Source organism: Ambystoma mexicanum, chromosome 2p, assembly GCF_040938575.1.
Source record: "Ambystoma mexicanum isolate Mex_15411 chromosome 2p, UKY_AmexF1_1, whole genome shotgun sequence".
Classification (NCBI taxonomy): domain Eukaryota; kingdom Metazoa; phylum Chordata; class Amphibia; order Caudata; family Ambystomatidae; genus Ambystoma; species Ambystoma mexicanum.
Window position 1 is genome coordinate 120,984,472 of NC_090923.1, and position 21,357 is coordinate 121,005,828.

Sequence of the window (21,357 nt, forward strand, 5' to 3'; positions counted from 1 at the left end):
AGAGTATGAGACACACACAAGGAGCAAGGTGACTCTGCTGTTTATTTAGACAAAACGGCAGGGATGGGTCAAGGAGCGTACGCGTTCGTCCTGACACACACACAATCGTGGGGCTCGCAGGCCCTTTTTACTGCATTATGACGCGCTACTTGCGTCACTTCAGAAAGTTAACAAAAAACCTATCGCCACTCTTAATTGGTTGCTCGAGTGGTAGGGTTAGTATAGTACACATATAGAGAATGATATTAGTGGACAAGGTGTAGTCAGGTGGTATATCTGGGTTGTCCCTACAATTAGATACATAAGAATTGTTACATGAAGACTCCTGAGGATTGGCTAATATTACTGACGTCTGAGATAAGAGCCCCATGTTCTGATTGGTGCACCCGTGAGCTTCCCAGCCTGGGACCACCGTTGTTCCCAGCTCTCGGTGTACCTGTGATTGCAACAATGTTTCAATATGGGTACGTGCAGACAATGTGAGGATTTATTCATAGGTGGAAGGCTGACCGCTCCCACTGTAGCAGATGTCCATTGAGCCTTTCAAGTGTATCGGCCTGTGTCTCGTAGCGAGGGACCCAGACGCCTTTTCTCTCCTGGGTTTTGGCATCTCGTCAGGTTCGGCTTGGTCACGTGGGGAGGGACCGTGAAAGAGGCAGAATTCTGCACAATTAATATTGTTTTTTCTACTGCGCGTCTGGTTTAATTTGCCGGCGTGCCTTTATCGTTGGGGCGCGGAGTGCGAGGTTGCAACATCGTGCCTTTGATGATTTGTTCTTGGATGTGGGTTTGCAACATTGCGACCTTGGCTGGTTGCTCCACCGGGTTCTTTCTGCAGGATCAGCAACCTGACTCTTGCTTTGTTAATGTCCACGGGAGCTCTTGTTTGAGGCCTACTCGGGCCTGGTGCTTAAGTAGTCCGTTTGGTGCATAGGTGCTTTTAGGTTATAATGGCATATATTTCCATGACCAGTATCGTGTTTCCATTATACCTCTCATGGTGGTAACGGGTTTCAAGAGAAGCGTGAGCAAGCGTTATAGATGAGTTCATGATGCGTCTTGCGTTTCTGCATTCTGAAAGCCTATGTAAAAATAATAAAGATGCACGTCCGTGAATATGCCTGTCGCCTACGTCAGAGCACTGAGTATGTTCTTCGTGTAGATTGGTGTGGAAATGTTCAGTGTGTATATTTGTACAGATGTGCTTCCCGTTGTCTAGGTCGTCATGGCATCTCTAACGACGTGTGGATTTTAGTCTAGCTGATCCGAGCCGCAGGTGTCGGCATGGCCAGTGCGGGCTGCTGGGCAGGCAGATGGACACATCCGTATGTTCCTGTACCAGGGTACCTGGTCGTCTGGTAAATGGACAAACTCTTCTCGCGGCGGGTGTCTGGGCCGTGACCCTCTAGGCCAGGCGCGAGAGGTGAAGGACGGGAGCCTGGTCTTCCATTCTCCCACTTCAGTCCCCCCTCTGGTCGACTTGTCGACCACAAACATATCCTTCTCGTTATCTCCTCTTACCCTCCATATCTTAGTTATCCCTCCGAGATGTCCATAATGGTTTACATGATCTTCAAATGACCAATACATATATTCACATGTTCCTCCAGGAGTACAGTATACCCATCTTCCTATGTAGCTCCTGGGGTTCCTCGGGTTCTCGATCTTCACTGATGGTGGGTCTAGATGGTTGGTGATGATTTGGGTGCGCAACTTCTCCCTCTCTTGTATTATCACACCTGTATGCTGGCCGTCATCTGCTGGCATTAAGGGGTGCATTCCCACCATTTCCAGCAACTCGTCAGTCGTGCGTGCCTTCCGGGCCTTCCAAAACCTAATTATGATCAGAGTAGCTCCAGCCAAAATAGTACACCCCACTATTATTTTCAGTCCATCTGACAGCCAAGATGGCATCCATGACCATAATAGTGAAAACCAGCTCTTATCCTTGTCTACACCGTTACTTTCATCCATCATTTTGGAGTGCATCTGGGCCAATTGTGAGACTGCCTCTGTCAGTGTACCATTGTCAGCATCGTTGGCAGGTATGAACGTGCAGCAAGATTGTCCTATCTTTGCACAAACTCCTCCTTCCATTGCTGTGAGAAGGTCCAATACATATCTGTTCTGGAGTGCTACCATCCTTACAGCTCGCAGCTCCTCTTTAATTGCGTTGAACCCATTTACTGTTGAATTGATGGTCATCATTAGTTCCCATCTGGTTATTTGGAGCCATTTTGCGTTTGCGTATGCCTGCAGTCCCGGATGTATTATTGAGGAGAAGAACATTGCTGCTCTGCTGAATAGTCTGTGTTCTGGCGGTATTGATGTTAGTTCCGTTTCCGACCTTCCCCACAGGTAATTTCCTGTCAGTGGCTCTCCTTGTCTTTTTCTCCTATTTAGGACAGTATCATTGCTGTTGGTCCTGTTCTCTTGCTCCTTCTGAAGTGGTGCAGATCTCTTTCTTCTCTTATCCCCTTCATCCATTTTAGGAAATTTCGCCACATCGACATGCTTCTTAGGTACCACTAGTGATGGTGCATTGACGTGTACCATTGTGCACACACCATTCCACAGGGGAGGCAGTGTATGATATGCCTTTTCTCCACAGGCCCAATAATGGTCCATTATTACTGCTGTTCCCGCTCCCCCCTCAGGTAACTCCATCACGCTTGCACAATTGGTGTTATATCCTACGTCCACCTCTCCTTTATGCTGGTAGCATACTTTGGGCGCAGTCAATGGTAGTATTGTTATTGGGTCTTCATCTTCTTCTACCCACGTGAGCATTGGTACATACTTGATCCACGTCGTCCAGCATCGATGATTGTGTGTCTCGATGGTTGAGATAGTTTCTTTTGTTACCATGTTGCTGCCAATCACTCCTATCTCCCAGCTGTTGTCCAGATACACCTTTCCTGTTATCGTCAGTAGCGGCCTCTCCCAGCATCCTTGTTTACCCGGAACTTCAGTGGCGTACCAATCACATGGTAGATACTGCAGTGTTACCTTCTTTGTTTCTCCTTTTGTAGGGCCACTTGTTATGTATTTGAATGCTTCAGCATGTAAACTGGTCTTGTGATAACTCAGATAGGTCTTGAGGAAGTTGTTTTCATATGGGTATGAGTCTCGTGTTTTCCATGTCATGTGCACTACTGTTCCTTGAAATCTTCCTTTCGTTTGGAACAGGGCCAAATATATTATGCACTGTGCTGTCTTTTCATCTATTTCTGTGGCAACAAATGTTCGTGAAGCGCTCATGGCGTATGGTATTAATGAGCAAACGTAACAGCTATCCTCAGTTGTCTGCTTACCAATGCGGGTCATGTGCTGGTACCATATGTTGTTTGTGACGTGTGCTGAATCTTGTACATAATTATCAATACCTTTATTGTCTGAGTATGTGCTGCGTTTAACTCTATTTTGCTTGGGTGCAATGTTACTATTACCACCTGACGTAACACCTGTTGCAGCAGGGAACGGGGGTATATTAGGTTTGGGTGCAGCAATAAAATTGATAGCATAGCTGTACTGCCAGACAGAGGCAGCCAAGAACCCGGTGATCATAAAAATCCCTATTATTTTTATTACATATGCTAATCTCACCGGCATTTTGCTCTTACCTTGCTGCAGTCCTGGCAGCGTATTCTTGCGACGTTATTGTTGCCCGCCTAAAAATTCTCAAAAGTGCTCGTTATTAAATGTTAGTTTTGTTTCCTTTAAGCTCTCCCTATCAAGTAGTCATTCAGTGCCCAGGTGAAGAGCTGCTCCCACGCTACTCTAAGTGATCGGTCTCTTAGGACCGGCAAGTATGGGCGGAGGTGGGGCATGTAATATTCTATGGCCAGGAGGAAGGCTGTGTAGTAGACACGTACCCTTCTCCTTTTTAGGTATGTTGGCCTTTTTATTTCGTATACAAATTGGTGTGACAATTCTTCTGGGTAGTTATCGTCTAGCAGCACCATCTACGCCTGTACACTGAACTTGTTAATTAGCTTTTTCTTAACAATACAATATTACGCAGTTCCTGTATGTGCGAGAGAAAAAAGAGAACATTCACGTGTTTACATGTGTATTGGTGCAAGCAATGTCCTCCAGTTTTAGTTACAACTGTACTTAGGAGTCAATGGGGGGGGGGGGATTTGCGCTCAGATGGCGGAAGTATTTTTACTCTTTGAGCGTGTGACCATGGGGTGGGCAGTATGGGGATCACCCCTCTCTTCGTCAGTTATCGTCTCCGAGGGAACAATTGGGTCGTTGTCTGTGGTGGAACTTTCTTCCGCTGTCGGGGATGTTGTTGCTGTTCTTCCAATGGACCTGTTGTTGGCGCTGGGGCGGGTCTGCAGTTTGTAGATCTTTACGTCATGTAGGTGGTTCCAGGCACGCTTATCCTTTAGTTTTACTGCTCTTGTTGATACGTCCTCTACCAGATGGGGGCCAGTGAACCTCTTCTCGTTCCACTTTCTATTGAAATTGCGAAGTAGCACGTGGTCACCTTTGGCAAGTTTGCACAAGTTCTCCTTTCCCAATTCTGTACTTGCGCCGTTTTCTTGATTGCTGGTAGACCCGCCCCGTGTGCGCTCGAGCTGTTGAGACACAAACACGACACTAGTAATCAAAGAAGACACATATTGATACATTTCATCACCTAACACACTCGCTGAACTTTCGTGGTCGGTGAATGCCCTTGACGTTGGGGTTAGGGGAAGGCGCATTTGACGTCCAGTAACCACTTCGTGAGGGGTGAGGTGGTGGTCGGACCCTGGCCTATTTCTAAGTTCAAATAAAGCTAACGGAAGGCAATACAACCAACTTTTCTTTGTTGTTTGTTGTATTTTAGCAATTGCCTCCTTCAATAAGCCATTCAGGCGTTCACATACACCATTAGCCTGTGGGTGGTATGCACATGCAAATTTGTGTTTAATGTTCAGCAGGGATGTGATATGCTGGAACATTTCGTTTGCGAAATGTGGGCCGTTGTCTGATCTTAACACCTCGCACACTCCCCACCTGGGGAAGACCTCCCTTACTATGAATTTAGCTGCTCTAAACGCATCAGGGTGTGAACAGGGCCCTGCTTCAATCCACCTAGAAAATGGGCATACTACTACAATCATATACCTATTACCTTGACATATGTTGATCATATCAACATAGTCAATGTGAAGGTGCCGAAAAGGTCCTTCTGGCCGGGGTATGGTACCTCTTATCACTTTTAGAGTATGACCGGCCGTAAACTGTTGACATGTGAGGCAATTGCTGATAAAATTTGACACATGAGAGTTTAACTCAGGACAAAACCAATCTTCTCTAATTCGTGCTGCGATTATTTCCTTGCCTGTATGGGCAGGGTGATGTAATTGGCTCAGGGCGGTATTTAACAGTGCCAACGGTATTACAACTTTCCCAGTGCCACCCTGGCGCCATAGTGCGTCGGTTGGTGACATTGTACATCCTCTTTTTACCCATACTTCTTTTTCGGCCATTGGTGCAGCCGCTTGTAGCTCCATAATCTGTGTGGCTGGGAGATGGGTGTACCCTTCTCTTATTAACATCTCCCTAGCTATTCCCCTCCCTCTCCCTCTCTGTGAGTCTGTGGGGTTCCATATCTCACCAAAGTATGCAGCATATTTCGCATGTGCGTCTGCTGCTGCATTCCCTTTTGAGACGTAGTCTTCTCCATTGGTGTGTGCGGTGCATTTGACTAGGGCTAGTTCTTGGGGGTCGTTTATTACTTCAATTAGTTCAGCCAACAAGAGGGCATGTTGTACTGGAGTGCCATCAGCTCTCCTAAACCCTCTTCTTCTCCATTTTGATAACCCTGAGTGGACAGTGGATGTAACATATGCACTGTCGGAATATATGGTTACTCTTTTATTAAAACTTTCCTTTAATGCCAATATTAGTGCAACCAGTTCCGCGGCTTGAGCTCAGTAATGCTGTGGTAATTGTACACACTTCATAGCCACACACACCGGCGCCTCCATCATTTTTACTACTGCTGCCCCAGTCCTTCGTATCCCATCTCCTTGATCAATAGTTGATGACCCATCAATAAACAAAAGCTCACCTCCCTCTAGTGCGTTTTCTTCAACTTTCCTAGTACATGAGTACATTTTAGTTATTTGGGTGCAGTCGTGGGCGTAATCTCCCTCTTCAATTACTTCTGCTAGGAACCTTGCAGGGTTAACCGTGCTACATCTAACAATTGCTAGTTCAGCTTTAGACAAAATAATCTCATAACCTGATGCCCTTTGTGTCGTTAGTGTGGACTTAGGTTTATTCAATATCGCAAATAGTGCATGTTCCACAAACAGTGTAGTTGGACACCCCATAGTTATTGCTGATGCTTTTTCTACTGCAAAAGCAGCTGCAGCAAGACCTTGTTCACAAGGGAAGTGGCCTAACATCACAGGGTCTAAGTGACCGCTGTAAAATGCTACTGGTTTATAGCCCATGCTCGTTTTTTGGGCCAACACTGCTTTCATCACTGCTGAGTCGCAATGTGAAAATATAAAAAAGCGTCGCTCATAGTCTGGGGATGCCAGTACTGGAGCAGTTGATATCGCGTCTTTCAATTCGTCAAATGCCTCCCTCATTTCCATAGTCCACCCCAACTTTTTCTCCCCTTTATTTGCTTCCTTCAAACCCTCAAGCAGGGGTCCTATGTATGAGCTGTAATCAAATACCCATGCTCTACAGTAGTTGCACAGCCCCAGAAATTGCTGCAGTTCTCTCACAGTCTGTGGCACGGGAGTGCTTGAGATGGCCTGTGCTCTTTGTGGTGCAATCCTTCTTCCATGTTGGGATATCAGTTGGCCAATGTAAAGTACCTGTTCCTGACAGTATTGTATCTTTTCCATGTCTACCTTGTACCCCTTTTCAGCCAATATTGTCAACATTTTTAAGGAGTCCTCTCTACATTTACTTTCGTTGGTACTGCAAATTATTATGTCATCCACATACTGTAACACTGTGCTTTCCACCTCAACGTTACCCAAATCCATCTGTATTACTCTATTGAAAATTGAGGGTGATTCACAATACCCCTGTGGTAATCTGGTATGTTTCCACTTTGTATTTCGGTAAGTGAAGCTTGTCAAATCTTGTGAGTCTGGGTGTAATGGTATTGAGAAAAAAGCATTTTTAAGGTCAATCACTGTAAATCGTGATGCTTCTGCTGGAATGCCACACAATATTGTGGCCGGGTTTGCTGTTACTGGATACTCTGCTTCTACTATGTTGTTCAAGGGTCTGAGGTCCTGTATGAAGCGCCAAGACCCCCCTTTAGCCTTGCGCACCGGGTACACAGCTGTGTTACATGGTGATTCTGAGGGGACCAATATGCCATTGTTTATAAGGGCCGTTATGGTTTCATATATGCCCTCATCTGCCTCTTTTGACAATGGGTACTGTTTCACTCTTGGTAGTATGGCACCTTTTTTCAATTTTATCCTTACACCCCCTATGCTTTTTATGCATCCCACGTCATAAGGGCTAATAGTCCATAATGATTTGGGCACCTTTGACATATCTTCCTTAAAGAAATGGGACTGGGGTGCCTGCGGGTGCCTCAAGTGCCATTGCAATTTTCTGTGCTACTTGTTTGTGAGCCACTCTTAGCCATATTTCTACACTCATCATGAACACCATTTCACCTTCCTCCTTTTCTTCTGAGAACAGCTCTTCATCTGACACCTGGGTCAGCCTACATCCTTCTGCTAGTGCTATCACTGCCCTCCATGCTCTCCCTTCTTTATCTTGGGCGTGCACAGCAACATAATCAGCTGTTGCAATAATGCTCTCAATGTCCATTACAAACACCTTTCCTTCCAGTTCATTAACTGGTGTTTCTGGTCGGAACAGATAGGCTGCTGGCCTCCTCCATATTTTCCCTTCTATCCCTGGCATCCATGCAAATGCCATGTCTGTGCCATACTGGAATAGCTCGCCATCTACTGGCTCCGCCCTAATCGCTGTCTGTCCACAGTATGCTTGCAAAATCTGTCGTGCTGCGAGCATGTTAATCCCTGGAGTAGAGCAAATTATGCCATCCTCTGTAAAGGAGATCGTCATATTCAACCTGTTCATTATGTCCCTCCCCAGTATATTTACTGGTGAGGCACTATAATACAAAAGTGGGACTGACAGATCATAATCTCCAATAGATAAGGGAACGTTATCAGTAAATGGAACCAACCCTTTAGCCCCAGAAAATCCTTGGGTGTTCATGGCTTCGCCTGACATCTTAAATTTACCTTCCCTTATGCAAGACCGGGTTGCCCCGGTGTCAACAAGGAATGATAATTTTTTGTCACCTATCGTTACCTCTATGCGTGGTTCCTCCGCACTATTAGGTGTTACTGACAGGATGGGACACACCAAGGCCGTCTGTGGGCTGACCTATTGGGGGTACAATGATTGGCCATTCCCTGTGTAAGGCTTGTGTCCCAACACCGTCACCCTACCCAATTGCGTTTGTTCAGTTTGGGGTGGTGGTTGTATTAACGCTACTTGTTGTTGTGGCGGTGGCAGTTGCTGTGTTATTTGTTGTTGTGGCAGTGCATATGTTTGTGGCTGTTGTGTTGTTTGTTGTTGTGGGTCACTCCCTTGTTGTGACATCTGCTGTTGTTGTATGCCCTGCTGTTCTTGTGAGGTCCTAGGTTGTGCTTGTTCATTCCATGCTGGTGTTCCTGGCCTGACCCTACACGTACGTGACATGTGACCTAATAGTCCGCAGCTCCAACACACGGGTGGTTCCCTGCTTTGCCATGGGAAGCTCCCTGTGTTGTCCTGGTATACGGGTTGCCCTGTGGGGTAGTAATTTCTAAGTCCCCCAGCCTGTTGTTGGGTATTATATCCGTATCCTCTCCCTCTCATAAATCCTCCTCTCCCTCTGTTATAACTATAATACCCAGTTCCTTGCATTGGGTACCCTCCTCCCATGTTTGGTGCGTGTAATTGCAGAGGCGGCACTTGCTGTATTACACTTTGTGGAGGCGCTATTTGAGCGGGATCTTGTGCAGCCACTACTTGCGTTGGGCTTTGGGCCATTGGTGTGGGCGTAGTTATTAGTGCCCCTTCCATTGTGTATTTAGTAAGTTTTTTCTGTACTAGTTTGGCCTCTTCTGTTTTCCTGTCCTCTTCCTTTTGTTTCATTTTTCCCTGCCATGTCCTGCAGTGGTGTACTATAGTCAGTTGTATTTCTGGCCATGGTTTTGCTTCCATCCCCACTACTTTCTTTAGTTGTTTCTGAACTCCTTCTGGGAGCCCTTGTACTAGTATATGATAAAATATAGCTGGTGTTTTGTCCCATTGTTCTCTGGTTTCCATGCGGCACTTCTCTTGAATATCCTGGATATAATCAACAGGATCCTCATTCTCACCCATCTTACGGGAAGTAATGGCTCCTATGTCTGATGTGTCTGGGTACTGCACTCTCAGTGCTTGCCATAGCGCATGTCTGCAGTTTGCAAATGGTGCCCCATCATGCGATGTGTTCGTTATTGTTACCCCATGGAATCCCGCTCTCTTCCAAATGTCATCCGCTCTATCCCCTAATATTGATATTAACAGGCCCTTCACATCTCCTACTGCTAGTTTCTGTCCTGCGGTGTGTTTTTCCATTTCATATATCCACTTACCCGCACCTCCACTTAGTGATGGGAGCCTACATTTTATGTTTTCTTTATCCGTATGTTTCCAAGGTACATACTGTGGTCTAACCCCTCCTCTCTCCAACAGTGGCATTAAATTCTGTCTTGTGTCACCCTTTACGCTCCATAATATTGAGTCTTCACACCCCTCCTCTTCCCCCGTTTCCTTTACTACTTCAAATTCTTCCTTACTACCTCTGCTCCTACCTCCCTCTTCTTCCTTTCCCCTTTTTTCGTCATTTCCTGTGTTCAATATGGGTATGTTTATTTGTCTGTCTTGCCTGCGACTAGGGAGGTCCCTAAGCCGACATGCATAAGGTGTAAGTTCGTTCATGAAGGGCGCGAGCTTTATTCTGTGCAGTGAGCGTGCGGTGGTTGAACATGTAGGGTGTGATGTGGGAGGGCGTGATGGGGATGTGGGTGGCGTGGTTTCATGGGTTTGTGTTTCCCCTATTCCTTTCACTCCCTCCTTACTTCTCTCCAGCTCCTCCCATCTTCTACTCATCCATGGCCAATCTATGTTTGTTCTAGTGAGGTATAGTTTATCTAAGCTTTCCCTTTCACTCTTTCTTCCATCCTTCTCCACTCCTTCTTCCTCCTCACTGCAAAAGTCATTCATAAATGGCACCCCCCACTCTTCCTTTTTTCCTTTTATTGTTACTGTTTTTAAGTCTATTAGGTCTCCTTCTCCCCTTCCGTTGTTACCAACTGTTCCCCCTAGTGCTGATGTTGTTGCTACCTCTCTACTTTTATATACATCTCCCCATCTTTCACTCTCCCTACTCCTCCCTTCTCTTCCCCCTTCACTTCTCTCCTCCATTTCCCTACTATTTTCCTCCCTTTTCCTTTTCAATTCCTCCATTACTTCGTTGCTCATCTGTTCCAATATTCTTTCATCCTCTTTCTTCCTTTCCCATTTCACCCTTTCTCTTTCTACTATACTCTCTATTACCTTCCCCTCTTCATATTTCTTAGCTGTCTCTGATATTATCCCCCTCCTCCATATTTCCATTTCCTTTTCCTTTTCTTCTTCTTCCTTCTTCTTCTCTCTCAGCACTACTCTTGATACCCTATCTGCTGCTGCTTTTACCCTTTCATCTTCCCTCTTTTGCTCCTCATTTCGTTCCCTTAATTTTTCCAATTCGTTCTTACCTTCTTTCCTTTTCCTCACTCTCTCTCTTTCCTCCCTCTCAAGTTGTTTGATCAATTCATTCTGCTCATCCCTTAGTTTTGCTAATCTTTCCTCCAAAATCTCTTCCTTCTGCCGTAGTAGCTCCTCTCCCCTCATTTCACTCTCTCTTGCACTATCCTCGTTTGTTCTCTTTACCGCCTCCCTTTCTTCTCCAGTTAGTGAGCCTCGTAATTTCAATAATATCTGTGCAGCTACCCACTCATCGTTTCCTATCTCTTCAGTCTGCTCTTCTCCAATCCTCCCTTCCCCCATTAGTGTCTTCCTATGAGCCACATATGGTGGAGGGCTGTATGCCGGGTTCGAGTATCCTTCAGCCGCCCTGAACTGTCCTTCTATTTCTCCTAATTCTCTTAAAGGGTACAACCCTCCTCCCTCTGTTTTCACTCCCGGTGTTATGGGTATCTCATTGCTCGGTTCCTTTTTTATGTCGTCTGATTTATCAATCTTTTCTCCTCCCTGTCCTCCGTTCCCCGTATTCTTTGTGCTTTCACACCCCTTTTCCCCATCCGTTCCTTCTTTCTTAACCTCCTTTTCTTCCGGTGTTTCCCCCATAGTGAACATTCCATTTGGTCCTGGTCGGGACCCCTGGAACATCCTCCATAAGTTAAACACCTCCACATGGTTTGCCAACTTCTTCCCCTTGTATGTATTGTGCAGATGGTTTAGTAGTGAATGTTGGGCATATGGATCGAAACTACCATTAGGCGGCCATGGTGTTAACATTTTGTTGTCCGTCCCCTGGGTCCACTCTATGCTGTACTTAATTAATTTCTCCCTATGTGGTGGCAGTGTGGTGCATATGTGTTGTAGTGGGGTAGTGAGGGTGTTCCCCCACCCTCCCGACCCTCTCCCGTATGACATAGTGGCACTCCCCTTGTTACCCTTCCCTTTACTAGCAGTTTACAATATACAACCTTGTATTGCTTACCTTGCCCCGCAAGTGTGGGGACTTACGACAATCCTTTGACAAATTATGCAATAATAATAAATATGATGTTATATTATATTCCTTCCCCTACGGCCCCCTGCGGCCGAAGCGCACGCAGCCCCCTGCGGCTGCGTACCCCTTACGACGATCTTATACAGTCATCCTGTTTCTCCGTTCTCCTCCCCCTTTTACACTTGCCGTGGCCGGCGTTCTCCGTGCGCAGCCACGCCCCTTTCCCCTTCTCCTCTTTCGATCCACTCGTTTATCGTTTATCTCCGTATCCGCTCCTTTATCATGTTTCTCTTCCCCACCACTCTCAAACCCAAAGTTCCTTGTGCTCGCGATATCCTATTAAATCCCTACTGGTGACGTCACCGATTTCTTCGAGCTACTGGTATATTCTTGTTATGTTCTTTAAGTTCAAAATACACTTGCAATCTACCCCGTTAACCCTACAGCTGTCTTCCTGTCTCTCCTGGAACAAGGTAATCTCATCAATAATATAACCGGACTGCGCACGCTGCGTCGCCTCGCGTGTGATACGCCCCTCAACAGGAGGGCTTAACCAGCCAATTATCTTCCGTTTTGGGCAACTATGTAACTAGCTACCGCCCACAGGGAAACGTCATCTACCTATCGAGTTTCTTGCTCGAACAATAGGGAACCTCATCTACTCATTGATCAATAAATGTCAAATCGTAGGAAACCACACACACCCACCCTCACACGTAGTCGCAATTTAGGCCATCATTGTCTTACGAGCGGCTGCACGTGATGTTTTCGTGCCCCGCCCCCCTCTTTCGCGTAACGTAGCCGACTGCTCTCGCACTCATTTCACTACCATTCATTCCATTGGCAACACTCAGTTAAACCTTAGCCGCACATCTGTACAATACCTCCCTCCTCCCTTATTTACTTCCTCCCCCTCCCTCACAATTTCGCATTGCTTGTTGTGCGTGTCATGCTCACCAAGTTCTCTCGATGCAGGGCCGCTCAACTGCGTGCACCCCTCCAAACGGCTCGCCACCTCCCCTCGTCTGGACCACGTCTGGACACTCGCCGACCGCGGGCGGGATACTTCTCAACCGGCTCCCGAGGGCCAATATCCGGATTGCGCTGTCCGGTCTTCTCGCAGCTCCGCGATGGTCCTGTAGTCCTCAGAAGGGGGCAACGGCAGAGGGGGCCGCGCCGCCGGGCCTCCTCGCAACGGGAGTGCCTGGAAAAATTAAAAATAAAAGTCGATCTTAAACAGATCTCAGCAGTGCCTCCAACTTGTCGGGGGGAAATTCTGCCGGGGTCGGCCGGGCCGTCCGCAGACCTCCGGGCAGGGAGGCCCCAACTCCTCCCGTATATCCCAGATGAGATAGAGTATGAGACACACACAAGGAGCAAGGTGACTCTGCTGTTTATTTAGACAAAACGGCAGGGATGGGTCAAGGAGCGTACGCGTTCGTCCTGACACACACACAATCGTGGGGCTCGCAGGCCCTTTTTACTGCATTATGACGCGCTACTTGCGTCACTTCAGAAAGTTAACAAAAAACCTATCGCCACTCTTAATTGGTTGCTCGAGTGGTAGGGTTAGTATAGTACACATATAGAGAATGATATTAGTGGACAAGGTGTAGTCAGGTGGTATATCTGGGTTGTCCCTACAATTAGATACATAAGAATTGTTACATGAAGACTCCTGAGGATTGGCTAATATTACTGACGTCTGAGATAAGAGCCCCATGTTCTGATTGGTGCACCCGTGAGCTTCCCAGCCTGGGACCACCGTTGTTCCCAGCTCTCGGTGTACCTGTGATTGCAACAATGTTTCAATATGGGTACGTGCAGACAATGTGAGGATTTATTCATAGGTGGAAGGCTGACCGCTCCCACTGTAGCAGATGTCCATTGAGCCTTTCAAGTGTATCGGCCTGTGTCTCGTAGCGAGGGACCCAGACGCCTTTTCTCTCCTGGGTTTTGGCATCTCGTCAGGTTCGGCTTGGTCACGTGGGGAGGGACCGTGAAAGAGGCAGAATTCTGCACAATTAATATTGTTTTTTCTACTGCGCGTCTGGTTTAATTTGCCGGCGTGCCTTTATCGTTGGGGCGCGGAGTGCGAGGTTGCAACATCGTGCCTTTGATGATTTGTTCTTGGATGTGGGTTTGCAACATTGCGACCTTGGCTGGTTGCTCCACCGGGTTCTTTCTGCAGGATCAGCAACCTGACTCTTGCTTTGTTAATGTCCACGGGAGCTCTTGTTTGAGGCCTACTCGGGCCTGGTGCTTAAGTAGTCCGTTTGGTGCATAGGTGCTTTTAGGTTATAATGGCATATATTTCCATGACCAGTATCGTGTTTCCATTATACCTCTCATGGTGGTAACGGGTTTCAAGAGAAGCGTGAGCAAGCGTTATAGATGAGTTCATGATGCGTCTTGCGTTTCTGCATTCTGAAAGCCTATGTAAAAATAATAAAGATGCACGTCCGTGAATATGCCTGTCGCCTACGTCAGAGCACTGAGTATGTTCTTCGTGTAGATTGGTGTGGAAATGTTCAGTGTGTATATTTGTACAGATGTGCTTCCCGTTGTCTAGGTCGTCATGGCATCTCTAACGACGTGTGGATTTTAGTCTAGCTGATCCGAGCCGCAGGTGTCGGCATGGCCAGTGCGGGCTGCTGGGCAGGCAGATGGACACATCCGTATGTTCCTGTACCAGGGTACCTGGTCGTCTGGTAAATGGACAAACTCTTCTCGCGGCGGGTGTCTGGGCCGTGACCCTCTAGGCCAGGCGCGAGAGGTGAAGGACGGGAGCCTGGTCTTCCATTCTCCCACTTCATTACGGCGTGCTCTCGCTCGCCTCTCGTAGTAGGTCTCGGGGGCACCGCTGGAACATGGCCTCTGCTTGGGCCACCCCTGTGGAGGTATGGGGAGTGTTGCAGTATCCTCTCAGGAATGTATACAGTGCCCTTTCCAGACACTTCCCTTCCCCTTGGGCAATGCGAAATACTTTATTGAGAGTCCGCATCATTCTTTCAGCCCCCCAATTGGCCCGGGGCCACATTGGTGTTACCTTGCGATGATGTATTCCATACTCCTCTATCAGGCCTGCAAAACTGTCTCCTTAAAATGGCGTGCCATTATCGGAGCAGAGCACCGTGGGCAGTCCATGAGTGGCAAAGATCTTTTCAATGGCCACTGCCACCTTGTCGAAGGCCACCGACTCGATGAACTCCACCTCTGGGTAGCGGGACCACTCATGGACCACCACCAGGAAGTGGGTGCCACTTGACGTTGAGATTGTCCTCCGCCTGATCAAGCTGAGCAACGTTTGAGGGGCGCTGCTGCTGGAAAAAGCCAGCCCGCACTGGGCCTCTGGAGACCAACACTGGGCAGTGGCCCTGCACATCCTAGCGTAGTGATCGGGGCCACCACACCTGCCACAGGTCTTTCCGATCGCAGGGCATTCTGCTGGATGGGGAATGTCATATCCACACTTGAGGCACAAATTGGCAGGGGCTGACCCCCTCTCTCTCTGGCTCACTCCTCCACGCCTGGCTCCTCTGCCATGTCCGACTGCACATATCTCTTCAGTCTTACTGGGGCGCACCCCTGCCTCCATTCGGGACGCACGCAAGTCAGACACCTCCTGGCACCTACCAAGTTCCAAGATGCGTGGCAAGGTGATACCGGGCTCCCTCAGGACTTGTCTTCTTAGTTTGCCAGACGTGCAGCCCCGGGTCAGCTGATTCCTGATAATTGTGTTAGGATCCACCCATGCACATGGTACTGCGAGCCTTCTGAGCCTTCCATAGAACATGTCAAGTGTCTCGCCGTCTTTCTGGTGTGCTGCCCCCATGAGATGAGAAGGTGGCTAACTTGCTGTCATCATTAGTCTCCATTTTGGCATGGAAAGACATATCCAGCCTGTCCATCCACATCTTCCAGCGTGGCCCAAGGCTCGAAGGTGCCCCTGAGATATAAAACTCAGGCATTGGTGGTAACGCACCTGGGAGTCTTGCACCTGGTAGCTGTGGAGCCGCCATTGTGGGAGGCTGCGCTGGAGGTTGAACAGAGGCTTGAGGCTGACCTTGATATGGTTGTATCCCCTTGCAGGCAGAGTGTAGGTCAGCAGGCTCCTTCTCCTTGCAGTCAGGCAGATGGTCTTTCCACCAGCTTGACTCTGTGAAGTGCCAAAGATTTTGCCAGGGGTGGATGTTACCCAATGTCATCCCCCTTTTGTGGGTGGGAGTCCCAAAAATTGAGCAAGATGGGGCCTAGCGATATCCTACTGGCTTAGCAAGCCTCTCCAGGGACCACCATTCACTTGGTGAAAACAGACAAAAATGAATACATTTCTGTCCAAAAACCACAGCATATGGTAGTAGCAGCTCTCCGCTGCCAAGCTTTCCAAAAATTGGCCTTGGATGGCCTTCAGAAATGAAAGAAATCACTACCGCGGCATTCCTAGGCCTGGTCACTTAATGGCTGCCGACCACGTGGTCTGCCTCCTGCCCTGTGGCATGATCGAACGGTGCTGATGTTCAGAAATAACAAAATGCACTGTCAATTGTCACCGCACTGCCCCGGATGCATCTGCGCCTCGTCGCCACTTTTGTGGTGCACTGTATACGCACACCGTAGCCTGTGAGCCCCTCCCGCTACAGACTGCACCCGGACATGTCTTAGCAGTTCGGGCTCCCCGGTCACTCTGCGTGGCTGGGAACGCCCCCTTTATTTGTAGTGCACGCGGCAGAGTGCAACATCACTCCGCCGCATGCGTGCAGGCCTTAAAGGGGCAGCATCACACACCTCAACACTACTTTGTTGAAAAACAACTGACACCCACTTCCTCCAGTGCACCCTAGTCCTCAGAACACGCAAAAATCCTCTTGACTGGCCACGTGTAACAGGTAATGCCAATGAAAGTATAAGGATTGTCTAGGTGGCTGCTGTTATGTAGACGCCACCAAGCGAACATATTAACGTGCAATTGTTACATTTCTGATTCTGTACTTTCTTTTGGTTTCTTTTACATTCATTGAACGCAAACGGACTGGCCTAAAGACTTGCCTAAAAGACTGGCTTAACAGCTGAACACCCATGCCAAGCGATGTCGCAGTGCAAAGCATAGCATTGCTGAGCTGTGGAATTTGAGGCCTTGACTGCCGGGCATAAATAGCCCCTCCTGAGAAGTACACAGTAATGATGCTGCTGGCTCAAATCCCAAGGCTGCCAGAGTTGCATCACAGAAACAGCTTGCAGTTGCAAAATGTTTTTTCTTCCCCCTGTTCGGCAAAATTACCTATTTGTTATCATACATGCATTATTCGTGCTGTTTATGGGTGGAGAATAGATTTAGCTACTCCATTGTACATAAGGATGAGCCAGGACTTGGAGGGGCAGAGCAGAATGCAGCCCTCATATGCACTGGCGTGTGTTTCCACTGCAGCCCTTTTCTCTCTACTTCTGGCCTCTTGTGTATTATTTGTGTCCGAGTGCTTGGAATGCCTGAGGTGGCGTGGGGGAGCTGAATGAGCACTGGTATCATGGGAAGCATGACGAGCCTGTAACAGCTGGTGCCGAAACCCGCAAGCTACCCTTCCTAAGGTGCATGACTGGGGATTACAACAATACAACGGGTAAGTGAAAAAAGTGTTTTTCGCTGTACCTGTTGCACATTTCACTAGTGCAATTTGGAGTCTTCAGGGACTCTAGGAATAATACAGAGACAGTGCCGCAGAGTGCTGGAGTGATAAAGTACAGGGTTGCAAGGGCATTTGCAGGACTGCAATCAGGTCAGAGCATTCTTAGGCACCTGTGATACAGTCAGAGCACCTGTCTTGGAGAGACAGTGTTGGGTCGATGCTGTAAAGGGTACATGGTAGGAGTGTGAGGTCGGAAGCCTGAGTTAACCTGCAGTAGGACAGATACCAGTTACAGATTACAGTTTCAGATTCTAGTTTCATGGCAGATGATGGTCCACTGACCAAGCGATAGGAAGTGGCCGATCTGTCATTTAAATCGGGGTTGAGGGCAGTGCTGGAGAGGTTGAGGAGCATAATGAACAATTAGGATGTGGTCCCCCAAGCGGTACAAAGGAATAAGGCGGTGGGAGTCGCCCAGGAACAGCAGTTACAAAGGGTACTGCAGGAAAGGGACAGGGGAGATAGTGCTGAACTACATGCAAATCACAAAGATATCACAAAGGGGATGAAGATAGGGAGGGATTAGAGACCCTCAGATTTTGCAGTAATGCTTACACAAACTTTCACGAGGGCCACAATATGGCGGCTGTTGCCAGATGAGATAATGAGGGCAGTGGAAGGGAATGTGGATGTGGAGGAAAAGTTAAGGTCCACCCAAGGGTGGGCATACATTCTGAATGCAGCTGAAGACCCATGGCTGACAGTGAAAAAAGCAGTAACAGTGAAGGAGTGGGAGGAGGGAGAACACACAGAAGGGCAGGATTGTGAGGTGCTAGCACCAGTGCCTATGCGGATTGACGTGGATGACGCAGAATGCTGTGGGGGTGGCACTATGTATTTCAGAGAAAGTGGAGGAAGAGGGAGGAGAGACTAGCTGGCTAGGTACTGGGGGAGGCAACTGTGTGCAACAGAGGTGAGGGAGGACATTTTGGAAAAAAGGGATGCAATAACGGATTTGGCAAATAGGATACTGCAGGGGGAGTGAGGAAGGTTACCGGTAGTCTCAATGGTTGTGTTGACGGCAGCTACTAGGAGTACCACCCACATTCTGACACACACACAAACGGGGTCCTGACAGCATGGGGGGGAAACAAACTGGATTTCAAAAGGACGGGTGACTGTGCAGTGCGCACTTTAGACGGGGCAGTGAACAAAATGCCAGTGGAAGGGGTAGTGTCAGGTTGTCAAAACACAACAGGACGCTTTCAGGGCATGTGCACCAGAGAAGGACATTGACAGGCCCACATATAAAGAAGGTGGTCAGTGTCAGTATGACTCAACAGTGTTTGTGGGAGAAAGAGCACATTATGGTGAATTACAATCAGTGGTGTTGGCTATAAGAAGAAAGAAGATAATTCCATCTGAGCAAGAGTGGCCCATGACACCCGACAATGACCTACAGCCACAGCTAATGGCATCCATAGAAGATAAAGAGTGGCATGTGGTGGAGGGCCCACAGCTTGAAGTGGTGAAGATGATCCTACACACAAGCAAGAAGGAGGGTCAAAGGAAATGTGAGCGGCTCCTAGTGATCAGAAAGGGGAGGATGAACAAATAATGCAATATATCAATACGGAGAAAGAGCTATGAGTATCGGTGCCCGACAGTGAGGGCCTGGTGCACCACGGCAAAAGAAGAATGGCAGGAGCATGTGGACATGTGAGTGGCTCACTTGAAGAAAAAACAGAAAGATGAGCCAAAGAAGAAGCAGTACAAACAGATGGACGTGAAAGGCACACAGCGGGAAGACTGACTGTTGTTTGTTCTCTATGGACTACTGAGAAAGTGGTCAGTGACCGTGTATTCACCATGCAAGATACTATTTGGGAGAAATATGATAAGTACTGACAAGTTTCTGTTCACACTGACTGCGGTGCACCTAGGGACTGGGAGGTACTAGAGGCTGACTGTATTCTGGAAAGTAAGAGAAACATCGACTTTGACTTGGACAGTGTACACAAACATGACAGTCTCATGAAGGAGGTGGTGCCGCATTTTTGAGTGACAGGCACGCTCAGAGCTAGAAAGGGAGGAACATGTAGTTATGACTGTTTTTGTTGTTTTATATACACCCTGGATAATGTCTGATGATAGTGGGGGTGTTTATGCAATACAGTACAGTGAATGAATGGCTTTAGATCAGTTAAGACATAAATAAGTTCTCTTAGTTTGATAATGTTGTTTATTCATTTTTTGCTTCCTTATTGGGTATGTATGTAGCAGAATAGTTTTATTGCAGTGTGCTTTATGTAGAAGTAGAGCGAGGCTTTGGTCAGCGGTTCATAGATAAAATGAGAAGAGAGGAAAAAAACTGGGCACATGTTACCTTTCTGATTCTGCACTTTCATTTGGTTTCTTTGAGATTCATCGGATGCAAACGGACTGGCCTAAAGACTTGCCTAAGAGACTGGCCTAACAGCTGAACACCCATGCCAAGCGATGTTGCAGAGCACAGCACAGCTGAGCTGTGGAATGCTGTGAGGCCTCAGACTGCCGGGCATGAATAGACCCTACCGAGAAGTACACAGTAATGATGCTGCTGGCTCAAATCCCAAGGCTACCAGAGCCTGCCTCGCAGAAACAGCCTGCAGTTGCAAAATGTACTTTCTTTCCCATGTTTGGCGAAATGACCTGTTTGTTATCATAAGTGCATTATGCATACTGTTTTATGGGTGGAGGATAGATTTAGCTACTCCATTGTACATAAGGATGAGCCAGGCCAGGGAGCAGCAAAGCAGAATTAAGCCCTCCTATGCACTGGTGTGTGTTTTCAGTACAGCCCTTTACTCTCTACTTCTGGTCTCTCGTGTATTATTTGTGTCCGAGGGTTGAGTGTCTGGAATGCCTTAGGTGGCGTGGAAGAGCTGGATGAGCACTGGTATCGTGGGGAGCAGGATGAGCCTGTAACTGTAATAAAAGCTGCAAGACACCTCTGGCAACAGAAGTGAAGAAGTGGCTAATCCCTCACCCATGTGGACGTGCCTTTATGCGGTGCAGCGCTTCCTTCACATACTGGCTCCGGGCCCTCCACACAACGAGCCGGAGTGCCGGTAAGCTGCAGTGCCCCTTCACAACACTGGCGACGAGTGGGATTGCAGCGCGCGGCCTACAGGCCAACACTGGCTCTCCCAAGCAAGGGAGAACACTCCACCAGCAAGACAGCCTCATCCTGCAGACACAGAGCAGGCATCTGGCACAGTATCTACAGGAGGACAATTTGTGGGAGAGACATTATGCACAGGGAACACTACATCGATCAGGTGGGTGCAAATAAGGGCAAAGCTACCAGCGACAAGGTGCGGCCATCTAGCACACCCCACATAAGTCACGTTGGCTGCCATCCCAAGCCCATCCACTCCAGCCAGATTGGTACCATCATTCAGCCCCAATCCCACACCATGCACACAGGGACATCTGGGCAGGCGCATGGCCCCCTTTAACACTTACCTGGAACCATCATTAGTAGTACTCAGATAGGCATTATGGTCCTAGAAATTTGAAATGGCCATGGACTGTAAAGACATCACCACTCCAAAGAAAATTCGGTCTCACCCATTGTTGAATGTTGGAGATGACACACTACACATCTTCAACTCGCTCCAACTAGCTCTGGACACTGATGAGTACAAATCAACGAAAGACGCTCTCACGCACCATTTCATGCCCCAACTGAACCCAGATTATGAAATCTTCAACTATTGCACGACAGTCCAGAACGAGGCTGAGAAGCAGAATTCCTACCACACCCGCCTGCAGCAACTAGCACAGTCGTGTGAGTTTGCTGACGCTGACTAGGAGATCAGATGCCAAATCATTAATGGGATGCAGTTAGAGAAATTGAGGAGAATCATACTGAGCCAAAAAGGTATTCCTCTATCCTGCATC